This window comes from Sphaerodactylus townsendi, unplaced genomic scaffold, assembly GCF_021028975.2.
Source record: "Sphaerodactylus townsendi isolate TG3544 unplaced genomic scaffold, MPM_Stown_v2.3 scaffold_25, whole genome shotgun sequence".
NCBI lineage: Eukaryota > Metazoa > Chordata > Lepidosauria > Squamata > Sphaerodactylidae > Sphaerodactylus > Sphaerodactylus townsendi.
The window spans coordinates 894,769-910,042 of NW_025950418.1; the positions used below are offsets into that span (position 1 = coordinate 894,769).

The 15,274-nt window shown below is 45.7% G+C and overlaps 1 long non-coding RNA gene across 1 annotated transcript; it reads left to right on the forward strand.

The window, feature by feature from the left end:
* Positions 1 to 1,292: 1,292 nt before the first annotated feature.
* Positions 1,293 to 14,980, forward strand: LOC125425285. The gene is made up of 3 exons (XR_007243345.1): positions 1,293 to 1,334; positions 11,925 to 11,927; positions 14,860 to 14,980. It is a non-coding gene; the product is annotated as an uncharacterized LOC125425285 (long non-coding RNA).
* The last annotated feature ends 294 nt before the right edge of the window (positions 14,981 to 15,274 follow it).

The following is a 15,274-nucleotide window of genomic DNA, read 5'->3' on the forward strand; positions in this document are numbered from 1 at the left end:
ATTGTTATTCATCGAGTGGTCTTCTGTGCAGGCACACATTGGGGACCATGTGTGTGCAGGCCAGCCACAGAAATGATTTCCAAAGCTTTCTAGCAGATTGGAGCGCCCCTCCTGTTTCTGGCACTTTCCTGCCAAAACAATCACATGACCAAGGGGAGGGGCACTCTTGGGTGATTAGCAAGCTGACTGAGTCGTGGCAGGTGAGGAAAGTTTAGAGAATTTGAATCCCGACCAGTGGCCAAAACATAATCAACAGCACAAGAAGCGGGGTCCAAACCCTCTGTTTCAGTCCCAGTAAAGGGGCTTTTCCAATCAGAGCTTAAAGCTCTGGTAGTGAAGGAGTGGCACTTGCCGCTCAAAAAACCTGAGGCCCTGTTACAATTTAAAAAAAAGGAGCTGAGTAAAACTACCAAAGTCATCAGTAGGGGAGCAAATAAGCAAATATGCACCATAATCATGTGTAGGGGTGCGTCAGCGGACCCAGTAGAGCCTCAGAAAGTGCACAGGAATGCCTGCGCCATCTGTCCCCTCCTGGGCTCACACGTACGCACATCACGAGATCTCCCAGACACCCAGGTCACAGGATACCTGAATGTGGATTCGACCCAGAGAGGAACGTTCCCTCCCGCACGTACGCAGCCCCCAATGAGTCATGAATTGTGCAACTTCCTCCCGCTCTCCCACCTCTCTAAACCCTTAATAAAGGTGCCACGGACCCCAGTTCAGCAGATTAGCCAGATCCACGGATCACGCTAGACCGCCACTGGCTTCTCTCCACCGGTTTCCTGATATCGCTGCATCCGTCTCTTCATTGCGTTGTCTTAATGACTTCATGCATGAAAGTAGTGAAGCTGACCTGATGGGGGCAAAGAAAGGATGCACAGCATAAATGAACCTCGTGCAATCTGCACAGCAAAAAAAAAGACTAGGGGGAAATTATAAAAACAGATTACTCTGCCGAGTGATTAGAAGGGCACTCCCCACTGATGGGGGTCCCTGTCAAGAAAAGGACAGGATACAGGATGTCCCATTGTTGGGCAAGGCCAAACAGCCAGGGCTTCCAATCACAGGCTGATTCCACAAGGGCCAAAAAACAGAGGTGTGAAAACGGTGTGAATACAGTATAAACCCTTTTACACCATTTTAAACCCTTTTACACCGTTTTCACACCGTTTTCACAGTGCTGTTTTTGGCCCATGCGGAATCAGCCACAGTCTCTGGAAGTTGCCTCCCCGCCCATTAGTTGAAGAACGCATAATTATAATGTATGCCATGACTTTGTGGAATGTTTGCACTACAGTGAAGGACAAAAGTAAGGTTTGCCCAGTGCCCTGGTGAAAGTAATTGGATAACCGAGGACTTCCGGTGCCACGCTGAACGGGGCAGCAGCAGCTTCACAAGCTGCTCACAACTTTTATCTCTCCTTTGACTAGCAATAAGGGTCCCAGAAGCTCTGGAAGACTCCATCCTTACATATGAAAGTGGGGAGGAGCTTTTCAAACAAAACCGGGAGCTACTGATAAAGAAGAAGCTGAGCAAGCTGAAAACAGTAGTGCCTGTGCGGTAAAGGAGAGAGGGGCGTCCGCCATTAGAACGCACCCTTTAGCCCTATAGCTCAACACTATATTTCAAAGAAAAAGGGAGGAAGCAACAAAGCTTTCTCCAATACAGCCTAAACAGAAGCGAGAACACTTCCCAAGTAAGTAAGACATCAACACAGGAAGACACAAGGTTAAAAATAGATGTGAATTACAACTGACTACAGAACGGAAAGAAAGCAACAGCAGCGGCAATAGCAGAGAGGACCCAAAACAAACGTGGTAAAAGCAAACGGCATAAAATACAGAGCACAGTGAGTAAACAAAGAAGTGATTACTTAATTACTCTCCTTAGTGCACTCCAGCTTCGTTTGCACATTATATATGAGGTCTGTGATGGTTTTATAGCTTTATAGCTTTAAATCCTGGATAAACAGAGGCGAATTGCAGCATCACGGGGGAGGATCGGCTCTCATTGCATTCAAAGCATTAAAGTAAAACGTAAGAACAGACCCAAGGGGAAAAAACGAAGTAGAGGGGAAATACCGTATTTCTCGTAATACAGAACACCCACAATATATGTTCCCCTAAGCAGAACCAAAAAAGGGGGGAGGCAAGTTTAATGGTGTCACTTTAAATCTTCAGGTATAGCTAAAGAAGACCTGCCATTCCAGGAAAGACAAAAGGCAGTGCATTATGACTTCAAAACGTGCCAACACAAAACTAGGAAATGGAGAAGGGACAACCCCTGATAAAAGTGTTTTAGACTCCACATCTAAAGTGGAACAAATGTTTGAAAAAATCATGGCTAACCAAGAAGCCACCCAAGAAAGACTAGAAAAGATAGAAGAACTTATATCAGTTAAAAAATTGGAAGAAGTCATTTTGCAAATGAGATCAGACATAAAAGACACTAAAGAACAATTAGATGGAGTAGAAGACAAGATAGCCAGGCAAGAGAGAAGACTGAGTGACCTGGAATATAAAATGTTACTTACAGAAATGAGACAAAAGGAGCGCATTATCAGACTAAAAGGTCTAAAAGAAACTGAAAAAGAAAATTTAAAAGGGATAATTATCCCAGCTCTGGCTGAGCTCATCTCAATGGAAGAAAAAGATCTGAACTCAGAAATAGATCAACTGTTTAGGATTAACACACGTGTGGCTAAGCAAAGAAAATATCCTAAGGATATTATAATAATCTTTACCAAAAAATCTATAAAAGATGAAATTCTTTATAGACAAGTCAAGCAAAAGATACAGATCGATGGTCAGCAAATATTGCTTCTGAAAGAACTGCCACAGACTATCCTAAAAATACGTCAAGACTATCACCCACTGACAGACACTTTAAAGAGAAAGGGGATTCGCTACAAATGGAATATGATCGAGGGCATTACCTTTACCTGGAAGGGAAAAGACCTGAACATCGACACAGTATCAAAAATGGATGACTTCATGAAGAAGGCAAAGAAGGAGCTTGGACTGGTTTAAAACCTTATATCGCCTCAAACTGGGAGAAAGGGTAAGATATGACATCCTTACCATTATTAATTTTTTATTATTAGGAACACGTAATTAACTTCCTCTTAAAGGAAAATCCCCAGAGTAGGTAAGGTCAGTTTTGTCTTATTTAGGACACTTTAATATTAGTTTTGTTCACTTATTCATTCATTAAAGCAAGGGATTAAATAAGCCAGAGGTATTATGGGGATTCTTTGAATCATATAGAGATGTTCCTGGAATGTTTCTAACTCAGCAGTTAAATGTCATTGATGTTGTTTATACACAAAGGATGAGATGTAGATATTAAATAATACCTAAAATAATGATTTTTTGTTCTTTTCTCTCCTCACAGCCAAGCAAGCCAAGTCTTTCTCCATTGCTTTTTTCTATCGTTAACTAGATCGCCACGTGACACATTGACCATGTTGGATTTAAAAACCTCCCCTCTGAAAAGGTTCTTTTTGATTGGGGTTACATCTTAAAAAATCTTTAAAAATCTAACATAATATAGAAACCTGATTACGTAAGGAAAGATGAGTTTTAAAGTTTACTCTAACAATATCAATGGTCTAAACAATCCAAAAAAGAAAGAAAGATAAGCTATGAATTTCTACGTAAGCAGAATAACGACGTGATATGTCTACAGGAGACGCATATTAAAAAAGGTGAAGAGAAATACCTAGACAAAGAAACTTTAGGTGTAGTAATGTACTGCTGACCCAGCAGCACCGTAAGTAGAACGCTGGCACACCGGCGCTCCTACGGCCTTCTGGTCGCACCGCACCCCCACTCCTCATCTCCCAATGAGTCACGGGTCATGAACTATCTGGCTCACAGTCACCGGGTGTCCCGGACAAATGGACAATGGTCTTGCCCCCAGGTGAGGATTAGGCCCAGACGCCTACGCACCCCTCCGCACGTAGCAGCCAGGTGAGATCATGCATCACATGATGATCTCCCGGTCTCTCCCGGTCCTCTCGGGCTCCCCGTTCCGCCCTTCTTACACGCCCCCATTGGGAATCATAATAAAAGGTGCCAGGAACCTCCAGCACGTCGGGAGATTCGCTAGGAACCACGGACCTTCACAGCGCTCCCGCTGCTGGCGATCCTCCACCAGATGTTATACTCGCAGCGTCTCGTCCGTCCGTTCTTGCGCTGACTTCAGCGGCAGCGACGCTACAAAGCTGGTGCCGAAACCCGGGGAAATCCTCGAGACCTTCACCCTGCTCACCGTCGCTTACAGGAAGGGGGTCAGCGGTACCGAAGTCCAGTCATGGATCGGCGCGATCCAGGGACCACCACGTTCGCGGTATCGCCCGATCCAGGCTGGATCCGAGCGCATCCAGGGACTTCCTCGAGTCCTAGGACACTCGCTCGTGCGACGGAACACCCCGGTGAAGTATGGGAGCTTTGCAAAGCAGGAGCTTATGACAAGCACGTTACCTGAACTAAAAGCGTTAGCGAAATGCGGCAGGGTGTCTCCATAAAGAGAGGGGAGCTGGCGCAAATTGGTTGAGGAGATTGAAGCTCCAGTGTCCATGGTACCTCGAGGGGGGGACATTGAATCTTAAGGATTGGGAAAACATCCGGGCGCACTTAACTTCGCTGACAGAGCCTCGCGTAGCGCCGATGTCACTGCTTACTGGCGATCGGAGACAATGTTATGTCGCTTTATCCAGCCTGCGGGTCTATGGCTCCCTTTGCTGTAGATCGCCCTCCTTTCGGATCTTCTTCACCTTCAATTTCACCCCCGGAATTTTTCTCTATCCCCACTAAATTGGGCCGCCCTTACATCCTCGCTTCTGCCCCCCTTGCAACCCTCCACCTCCTTCATAAATTCTCCCGCGGCTCAGCCGTCCCCTCCCACTATTGCTCCGCCATTCATTTTCAAGCCACACATTTTGCGCACCTCCGTCGGGCGCTTATCGACGCGTAATGGCGCTTCCCGGGTTTCAGAAAAACTCTGCGCCAGAACGCATTAGCCACGCGATCTGCAAAAGAAGGAAACCCTGGACGGAAGATCGATGCCGCATATCCTCGCATTCATTGCCTCCGTCCACTTCACCCGATACCGAGGGGGAGGATAGGCATTGTTCCGGGCCGGGTTGTCGAATCACCGCCTTGCTTAAGCTATAATATCCTCATACTGGAGCTCCACGCCAAAGCTGACATGCGGGGCGTAGGGAATCACTAGCCCTCTCACGTGAGAGAGGTAATACGCTGGAGGCAATCGCGAGGAATCACACTAATGGTTCCGGACGACCCTGGAGAGACCACCTTCCCCGCATGCTCCTCCTGAGCCCTGCACACAATAATTTGTGATCTGGGAAAGCCCGGAGTTCCGCCAGCGGTGCTTCGGTAGGGTAGCCACCTCCGGCGCGCTACACCGCTACACGCGGCTTTCACGAGCGTTTCGATGCAGCTTCACCAACCCCAACAATCAGATTGTCCTGCCTGGGGGGGGCCACCCCTTACGGAATCACCTTCTGGAGTGCGCCTACACAAGGCGTTATATCAAGGTTCCCCAATGCTCCGGCCAGCCAACCCAGAGTTTCTCCACCCATCCGGCCAAAAAAACCCCAAAGGAGCCCTATGGCGGGTTTGTGAACCAGGCTCCAGGGAAGCTCTCAAGAGGCAGGTAGATAAGCGAAGAGGCCCAAAACGAGCTCCTCATGCGCCTGCGCCCCAAGGAGAACAGCCTCCACTGAAAAGGTGCGCCGCGAGAGCAATCACGGGCCTGGGCAAAATCCTGAACTGGCTGACATGCTTAAGGCTTGCCAGGACATCCGGATCTTCCAGCCCACCAAGCTAGCCTTCGCGCCGCCAGCACTCTCCACCGGCCAGGGAGCAGCCCCAGGATGATTGCTTTTAACTGCGGCCAGGTCAGGACACTTCCGGAGGGAGTGCTGACGGCAGCCCGGCGGGGGGGGCCTACAACCCCGTGATGGAGGGAGGAGTCCTCAAGAGGAGAAGGCCGCCCAGCTTCCAAACCCGGTGCCCACGGTGCCAGAAAGGCTTCCATTGGAGAAGCGACTGCCCGTCGGGAAACTTCGCGCGCCAGGCGTCTCTCCCAGCCCAGGACCAAGTGAGAGGAGAGTACTAGGAACAGACCCAAGCGCTAAAGACCCACGCCCAAACCACCCCCCTCTCACCGTGGCATCCTGGCTCCACATGCGCAACCCATCTCCCTTCTTCAAGTTTCCCTCATCGAGGTCCTTGTCGCCCCAATAACCCAATATGGCGACCCCTATCCCTACCGGGACTATTGGGTTGTGAATTGCTGCCAAAAGCCTCCAGCTCGCTGAACAGGGATTGTTCATGCGTCCCCCGAGTAATCGAGCTCCGCGCCACCAGGGACCCATCCATGTCCAGGTCTGCGGACAAACATCCCGCAGGAGTTGCCCACGGAACCAGCGCTGCAGCACAGCGCCGATCCCTCCTCCTGCCCCATCGTCTGGCTGCCCGCTAAGTTTCGACTCAATAAAGGCTACAAGCCCCGGCAGCCAACATGGCGCAGCGCCAGCACCACCACATTCGCCAGCGGTGGAGACGTAGCCATCCCGGAAGCTCCCGCTTCCGCACCTGGAGCTCAAGCTATAGAGGGATGCATGTTTAGGCGGCCTGGGAAGGTGGACACCGGCGCTTCGATGTGACCGTCATCAGAGCAGCCGAATGTAAAGCCTGACCAGTGGCCGCATCACCGAGGCTTCGCCCGCACATCTGGGGGGTGGGGGAAAACAAAACTGCGAGACGGGAGCATCCGCCCGGCTCACGGTCCATGACACAGCGCCCAGGGAGACTGGAGAGGCGACAGCTCTCACGGTCTGCCCCATCGTCTTGGACATCCATGTGTAATCTCTGGGGAAGAGACCTTACTCATGAGCCAGGTCAAAAGCGACCTTTAGTCTGGGATGGATTAAAATCCATCACACAGCAGATCACCTTCAATCCCTGATTGTGCCTCCGGATTGCCTTCGAACTTCCGCAAGGAAGCTGTACCCCCCCCCTTTTTTTCTCTCCTTGCTATTCTTCGACCAGAAAAGGCGGGAGGGCCAATTGGCTGACTGGCCCTCCCTGGATTAAAATCTGGGCCCATCCTGGTACCGCAGCACTGCCAGGACCAGGCCCCAGTTTAAAAAGGAGGCTGCCCGCCACTATGCCCCTAACAAAACCTGTTTGGCTTGTGGCTACCATCGCCAGGTAGCTTAGCCCGAAGAAACCGCCCCTTAAGGAGTGGTTTCGGCGGCCAGGGCAGGCCTCTAGTCAAGGGGATGCTGCCGCACCAAATTCACACAAACCTGTGTGGGTTGGGGTTGCCCAGCGCCTGGCAGCTGTATCAGTATCAGGTGCAGGGCCAGGCGCTTGGCCGAAGCCGCCTCTTTAGGAGTGGTTTCGGCGGGCGGCATTTCCCCAAGATAATTCGATTACAAATTTAGAGCCACTCCAGCCCTCCTGCATTAGCCACCAAGGTCACGGTAAGTACATCTCCCTTACAAAGAAACCCCCCCTCTCTGTGTGTGGAGTTTTTTCCCCTAACCGCCTGAATGTTTTGTTCCCCTGACGCACCCATCCCCCCAAAAAAGAGCTCCCAAGGCCCCTTTTGTGTTGCTGATTAAGCATGGATACCCACGATTCCCCCAGGGTCCGCTCGCTCCTCCCTCCCTCGAGGCTCGGACCCTCGCCTTGACGCACCCTGATGATGGCCAGCTCTGAGAGCCAGCTTCCTTCAGGATCGCCTACCACTCTGCCCTTCCTGTCAAACAATCAAAGAAAGAGGAGTGGGCAGCCCCCAGTAGACTGCATTAAAAGACTGCTTTAAAGGCAACCTTTACGCAGGCTACAATTATTATTATTATTATTATTGTGTGGGTTCAGCCGCCCTCCCCAAAGGGAGAATCAGGTGTACAACATGGATAAATTACAATAACTTATTTTAAATCGATAAATATAAGTTAAAACAAGCTCCTAATAAGAATAAAAATAAACAAGATAAGTCTTCATATATAATTAAGCCTTTATATCAAACACCAAATCCAACAAAAAACTTGATTTCCAACCCCCCACCATCGGACTCTCCAAAGCCTGGCAAGACACGGCCCCTCCTATAACCTGGGGAAGGGGGGTGTGTTTCAGTCCTTCTTCCTACAGATCTCCAGTGGATCCCTGACTTCCGTCATGACAGGCCAGCCCATGGAATGGCCATGGGAGAGGAAAACCAACCCCATCCGGAGATGGAACAAAATCTCCCCTGGAGGATTCGGCTCCAGCGACCTACGACAGGAGCGCCCGCCACCGGCCTTAGCGGGACAAAGGACCCGGATGACCTGCAGGAGCGATCAAGGCCAACCGCCAGCCATAGCTCAAAGAGCTGCTGCGCTAAGCAAAGGCCACCCCGAGGCGCCGAGAACCTCTGCGCCGCTCTCTTTTGCAATCATCACTGCCAACTCGGCGGCCACCATCCCTTTGCCTGCTCTGCTGCCTCCTGCCAATGGCAATTCGAGCCACCCTGACAAACTTTCACCAGACCAACATCTAGAACGAATTCGCCGCCCGCTGCCAGCGTCGTCTTTTTTTCTGCCTGGAGCCGGGTACCCTAGAATTGAGGAGTTTGCTAAGCTCCACCTGCCTGCTCCCCGTTTACGCAAAGCCCTGGAGACTTCCACAAAAGCGGAGATCTGGTTTGAGCCCCTTCATGAATGCCTCATCCATCAGGAATTTACTCCATGGCGCTTCCGACTGGGGACCCGATGCGTCCAATCCCCACTCCCGGCCGGCGCTCTACTCCCTTGTCACCAAGACTATTACCCGTAATCACGGGTCCAACACCTGCGCTCGCATCGTCGGCATGGCCAACCAAGAAGCCGACCCCGGCCCATTCATCGGCTCGGCCAACTGGAACTGCACGCACATGGAGGACATTCCCCCCGTGCTCGGGAACATTCTGCTCCCCAAGGGCTGGTTCTGGACTTGCGGGGAGAGAACCTTTAACTACATCCCTGCCCGACTCTCTGCCGGGACTCTTTGCTGTCTCAGTCGCCTCACCATCGTTCTACCTCAGGCTCCACCACAGGAGCCCGGGCGCCGCCGCCGCCGCTCCGCTCTGCCCTTCGGTCCTTCCTGCCGGAGCGACGCGGTTGCCCTCTCCAAAGCCGAAATCGCCTCCCTCGCGGTTTCCCTAGTGGGAGTCCCTGGACTCGCCTCTTACAATGCTAAGACAATCGGCCGGCTGGCCTGTGCCCTTGCAAAGTCTATCAATTCCACCTCCACCGCTCTGGATGCCCTGGCCTCCGAGCAGCAGGAACTTCGTCAAAGCTGACTCCTGAATAATCGTTACGCTATTGATTACTTGTTTGTTATTGCATCACCAAGGTTGTGAAGAATGTCTTTATAATATGTGTTGTTTCAATCCTCTCTGATGAATTCCCCAGTTGATTCATATGAAAGTCTCGTGGAGTTGCAAGAAGTTGTATCCACTCTGAAATATGACACATTGCCCCATTGGTGGTCAGCCCTCTCGAGCTTGCTACCGGGTTATGGTTAAGTGCTATTGTACAGCTCTGCATTGGTTTGATTGTATGCCTTTCGTTAGCCGGATCCTGTTTTATTCAATGTAATAACTTATCTAATATTGCCTGTAGCGTTATTGTAAGAAGCCCACTCGAATTTCCCTTACACCTCGCATGACCAAGTTCTAATGTTGCACAAGCAGCTTTCGGTCAGCTTCGAAGCCAAGCGGTGGTAGGCGACAAGTGTCCCTTTAAATCGCAGCCCTAGCATTTACGGCCTTCAGCTTCTGCAAAATATAAAGGGAGGAGATGTAGTAATGCACTGCTGACCCAGCAGCACCGTAAGTGAAACGCTGGCACGCAGTGCAGTAGCTCCCTCTGGCCTTCTAAGTGCTTACCGCACCCCCACTCCTCTCACATCTCCCAATGAGTGCGCGGGTCACATGAACCTATCTGGCTCACAGTCACGGGTGTATCCCCGGACAAAGGGACAATGGTCTTGCCCCAGGTTTGAGGATTAGGCCCAGACACCTACGCTCCCCTCCGCACGTAGCAGCCAGGTGAGATCATGCATCACATGATGATCTCCCGGTCTCCCGCTCTCCCGGGCTCCCCCCGTTCCGCCCTTCTACACGCCCCCATTGGAATCATAATAAAAGGTGCCAGGAATATTCCAACGCTTACGCGGGAGATTCGGTAGGAACACTGACCCCCGCGCTCCCGCTGCTGGCGATCTCCACCAGATGTTATCTCTCAGCGTCGTCGAAGTCTACGTTCTTGCGCTGACTTCGCGGCGCGACTACATTTAGGTCTAGGCTTCCATAATTGTTATAGAAGGAAAAAGAGAGGGGTATCTATGTATATAAAACAAAAGTTAACCCCAAAAGAAATATTCTGAGATTCAGAAACGAGATTATTAGGGGTGGAAATAAATTGGGAAGGTATCTCCATACTAGTCGTTGGTATTTATGCCCCAAATAATGGAAAAGCAGATTTTTATAAAAAAAAACTCTCTGACCAACTGTTGGATTACCACAACGATAACATTATACTTATAGGAGACTTTAATGGTGTATTAAATTACAATAAAGACAAACAAATACAAACAAAAAACCGACAAAACTATAAACATAGGAAATCCTGTTTATTACCAAAATCATTTAGAGACTGCACAGAGTTACTATGTCTTAAAGATATCTGGAGAGAAAAAATGGAAATTCTAGAGAGTATACTTTTTTTTCTAACAGACACAAATCCTTTTCACGAATTGATATGGCCTGGGCCAATGGACATATTCTTGAAAAAACAAAGCTTACATACATATAAGGCCCTCAAATAATATGGGATCCATAAATCCCGGCTTATGTTGGGAACTTGAATATAGAAATACACGAGGGCAATGGTGGTAGAAGGATTGGTCGCTAGAAAAAACAGAAACAGTACAAAAAATTAGAGAAGAATTAGTAGAGTATTTCAGAACTAACATTAATTCGGTAAAAGACCATAATATAATTTGGGAAGCCAGTAAAGCTTTTGCTAGAGGTATACTTATGCAAAGGAAGGAGGCACTATGAAAAAAGAGAAAAGAAAGGAGACAGAAAAAAAAAAATTCATTTGAAGGTCTTAAAAAAAACCCTGGAGAAACAGTTGCAAAGAAAACCAAGAAATAGAGCAACTTAAAGAACAATTTAGATCACAAAAGGAAAGAATTACAAAATGAATTTATGGGAAAAAATAGCAGGTAATTTAAAATTTGTAAAACAGAAACATTTTGTTCAGGCTACAATAGAAAGCCAGGGAAAATGGCTGATGGCTCCAGATTAAAAGAGAAGGATTCTAGAATTATAAATCGAAATAACAATGCAAAAGAGGAAATAGTCTCAGACAGACAGAATTTCAAAAGAGCTAAGGGATTACTTCTCAAAACTATACAAACAAGACACTATTCCCAAAGAAAAGATTACAAGTTATTTAGACAACAGTAAAATAATGAAATTCACTGAAGAATTCATGAGAAAGATTAAACAATACAATTACAACAGAAGAAGTAATCTGGAGACGAATTAAAAAGCAGCCTAAAAGGGCACAGCACCAGGGACCAAGACAGGACTTTTCCTATATTATATTATAAAGAAACATTTTTTTAAGAAGGCGTCCACAAGCACCTCAATTAACAAAATCTATAATAATATATTAAGGGAAAGCATAATACCAACATCCTGGGAGGAAACTCATATTACATTAATACCAAAAAATCTAATCTCGATCCCTCAAACCAGTGATTTTCGACCAATAGCTCTCCTTAATAATGATTACAAAATTCTTATGGCCATTTTGGCTAAAAGACTGCAAATTATAACCCAAGATAATATAGATGGTGACCAAGCAGGCTTTATTCCAGGTAGAAAGGGTTCAAAAAATGTAAGGACAGTGATAAATATTATAGAAAAACTGAGGAAAACTCCAGGAGATACGTTTGCAATGATGTTTGTCGATGCTGAAAAGGCGTTCGATAATGTCAACTGGGACTTTATGAAATCGCTGTTAATTAAAATGGAAGTCGGGGACTCCTTCTTAAATGTAATAGAGGGTGTGTATAAAAACCAAAGCGCATGGCTGAAAAAAATCAATGGAAAACTGACAGAGAAAAGCTTTAATGTAGAGAAAGGGACTAGACAAGGGTGTCCTATTTCGCCTTTGCTATTCAATATTGTCCTAGAAGTTTTACTGAATACAATAAGAAATGATAAAACCCTGGATGGTTTTAAAGTGGGACGTAATAAAATTAAACTATAAGCTTATGCGGATGACGTGGTGCTTTTCGTGAACAATCCTGAGAATTTGCTGAACCCATTACTAGAAACTATATCAGAATATGGACAGCTAGCAGGCTTTAAACTTAACAAAAATAAAACCAGAATACTTATATGGAACTTATCCAGAGAAAGGAATTCAAGATCTAACCACTCAAACAGAATTCAAAGCTGCCAATAAGGTAAAATACCTAGGAATAGTCTTGGAAAAATCAGAAGCAGGAACCTTTATTCTAACAACTACTTAGAAAAAAAATTTGGAATGAAATTAAAACAGATCTTAAAAGGAGTGGGAAAATGTATCAATTACGTTTAATTGGGTCGAATAGCCTAATTAAAATGATGAATGAGGTGCTACCAAGGATGTTATATACTTTTCCAAAAGCATACCAATTATTATAACAGCCAAAACTTTTCAGAATGCTGGAGGACAGACAATATTACAGATTTATATGGAAAAAAGCTAGAATTAAATATTTATCCCTAATGGAGCACCAATTTTAGAGAGAGGAGGTCTTACTCTCCCCGAACCTCCAAACTTTATCATGATTCCTTCAATTCTGTGCCCCTTAACATGGGATTAAGGAATGGATATCCTTAGAAGAGCTGAGCAACTGAAATTCCAAAATTAGAGGGGACCAAGAAAATACCTGAGGGTGGCATTTAGACTATCTGTGGCCAAAATTTAAAAAAAAAACAATTAACAACTTTAAGAGATCATATAACCCAAGAAAATCCCACTGTTAAATACCTGGAATAAATATAAGATGAAACTTTACTTAAAAACTCCCGGTATGGGGTTTCAAGGCACTGAAACCTTACAAGGATACCAAAGGCAAAGAGGACAGACTTTGGTTAAGATATTCTAGAATACCCTTTCATGGGATAATAGCAAACCGACCCTTAAACCAAGAAACCCTAATAAAAGTGGTGCTAGAGACTAATCCAATGGGTTCTTGTATTTACAGTTAAAGAAAGAAGAATTCTCGAAAGAATATGCAAAATGGTGGTATAGAAAAAAGCACATAACAGTTTACGACAAACTAATATGGGACACAAATGACAAAAAAATTGATCCAATTAGAATTTACAAATTCCTGCTCCAAGATAGATTTGGAACTAGGAACCTAATAAAAGATGTAATGGTTAAAATGGGCTCAGGATCTAGGTAAAAACATATACTATAAGAAAGAGTGGGAGGAAGCTTCTGGAAAAGAGCTAACAGATTCACCCACCTCTGCTATGGATTTAAAAGAAAATTATCAAAAATATTCCACAGATGGTATATAACTCCACAAAAAAAATTAGCTCATATGGATAAACAACATTCATTTCCATTATGCACTTGGAACTGTCTAGGAAGAAGCCAGGGTACATACTTTCATATGTGGTGCGTCCTTACCCCAAACTTAAAAAATATTGGAAAAAAATTTCACAAGATTTCACAGAGTGATTCCTGGGACACTGGAAATTCAGATGCTCCCCAAGAAAACTATCTTTTGGGAATATTTTCAGGACAATATAGCTCCATCAATCATTAATCTATTTTTTTTAACTTTTTCCCACTGACTCACTTGAAACTACAGGTAGCAAGAAAGTGGAAAAATACCAAAAGCCCAAGATGCAAAGACTGGTTGGACACTGTACTAGAATTAAGAAATACGGACAGATTATCTTCCATCCTAAAAGGAATAACCAGGAAAAAATATGATTCGATGTGGAAACCTCTGGATCAATACTTGTCAAAGAGAAGATAAAATAATAATAATTATTTTTTTTGTTAATATCAGAAATACACTGCTGTCTCGTGCTTTCGGATGCTAATAGCATAATATAACTACATGTGTTGGATTACACAAGATATGGACTAATAGAAACTATGCCAGAACTTTATAAGCCATTTAAACTGTATTGTTAGAACCATATGTTAAATGGTTGCCGAAACTAAGTTCTGCAGCAACCCTTATGCAAACTTACTGGGTATTACACCAATTGTCATCCTGATTTAAAAGGTGACACAAATGTACACGGACGGTTAAGTCCAAAGACTTAATATGAACATGGTGAACATAAGGATAAATGTAAATCTCGTAAAGACCAGGAAGCCAAGTTGGAATTAATTATCTGGTTAAAACGCAATGCGTGAATTTTATTTTTTTTAACAGTTAAGCTTAGCTTAACTTTTTTTCTTTTTCCTGGATTTTAGTTATTAATATCAATTTGTATTAAACTCTCTTTTTCTTCTTTCTCTTATTCCCTCCTTCCCTTCCCTATCTCTCTTCTTTATTTAGGCTTTTGTGAGATGTTATAATTTTATGTAAATTCCCTCACTCTTACCCCTCTTTTCCCCTTTCCTTAGCTTCCTTTTCTCAAACAACAGAGCCTCAACACCTTTGGACCAATATAGAAAATATTGTGTGTATGGCATTCTAAGTTGTTTGCTACAACTCTGTACAACACTTCTTTTAAATTTCCAATAAAATATTTTTTTAAAAGAAAGTAATCGGATAACCAACTAATATGCAGAAGACCCAGAACCACTGGGAGATGCATGCCTACAGCAGGGTGCCCGCATTATAAAGACTGAGGCATCTGAGATGGCACTAACTTCCAAAGGCTCAGAGTCAAAAGGAGTTCTCTGACAAAAATGTAGTGTTTAGGTTACCCCAAATGATGTTCATTAGCTCTTTGTCAGAAGGAGGGGGGGGGAAACAAATCTGGACATCCCCAAAGGTTGAAATATACACCAGAAACCCAACTTATTTTATGGGTGTCACTCAGGGGCGTACCTAGGCAAACTGGAGCACTGGGCAAAACCTGAGTTTGATCCCCCCCCCCCATGGGCGGCCAACCTCTTCCACGGTAACCAAACAATGATTTTTCCACCAGGTTGTTTCAAAGTCACCATCAC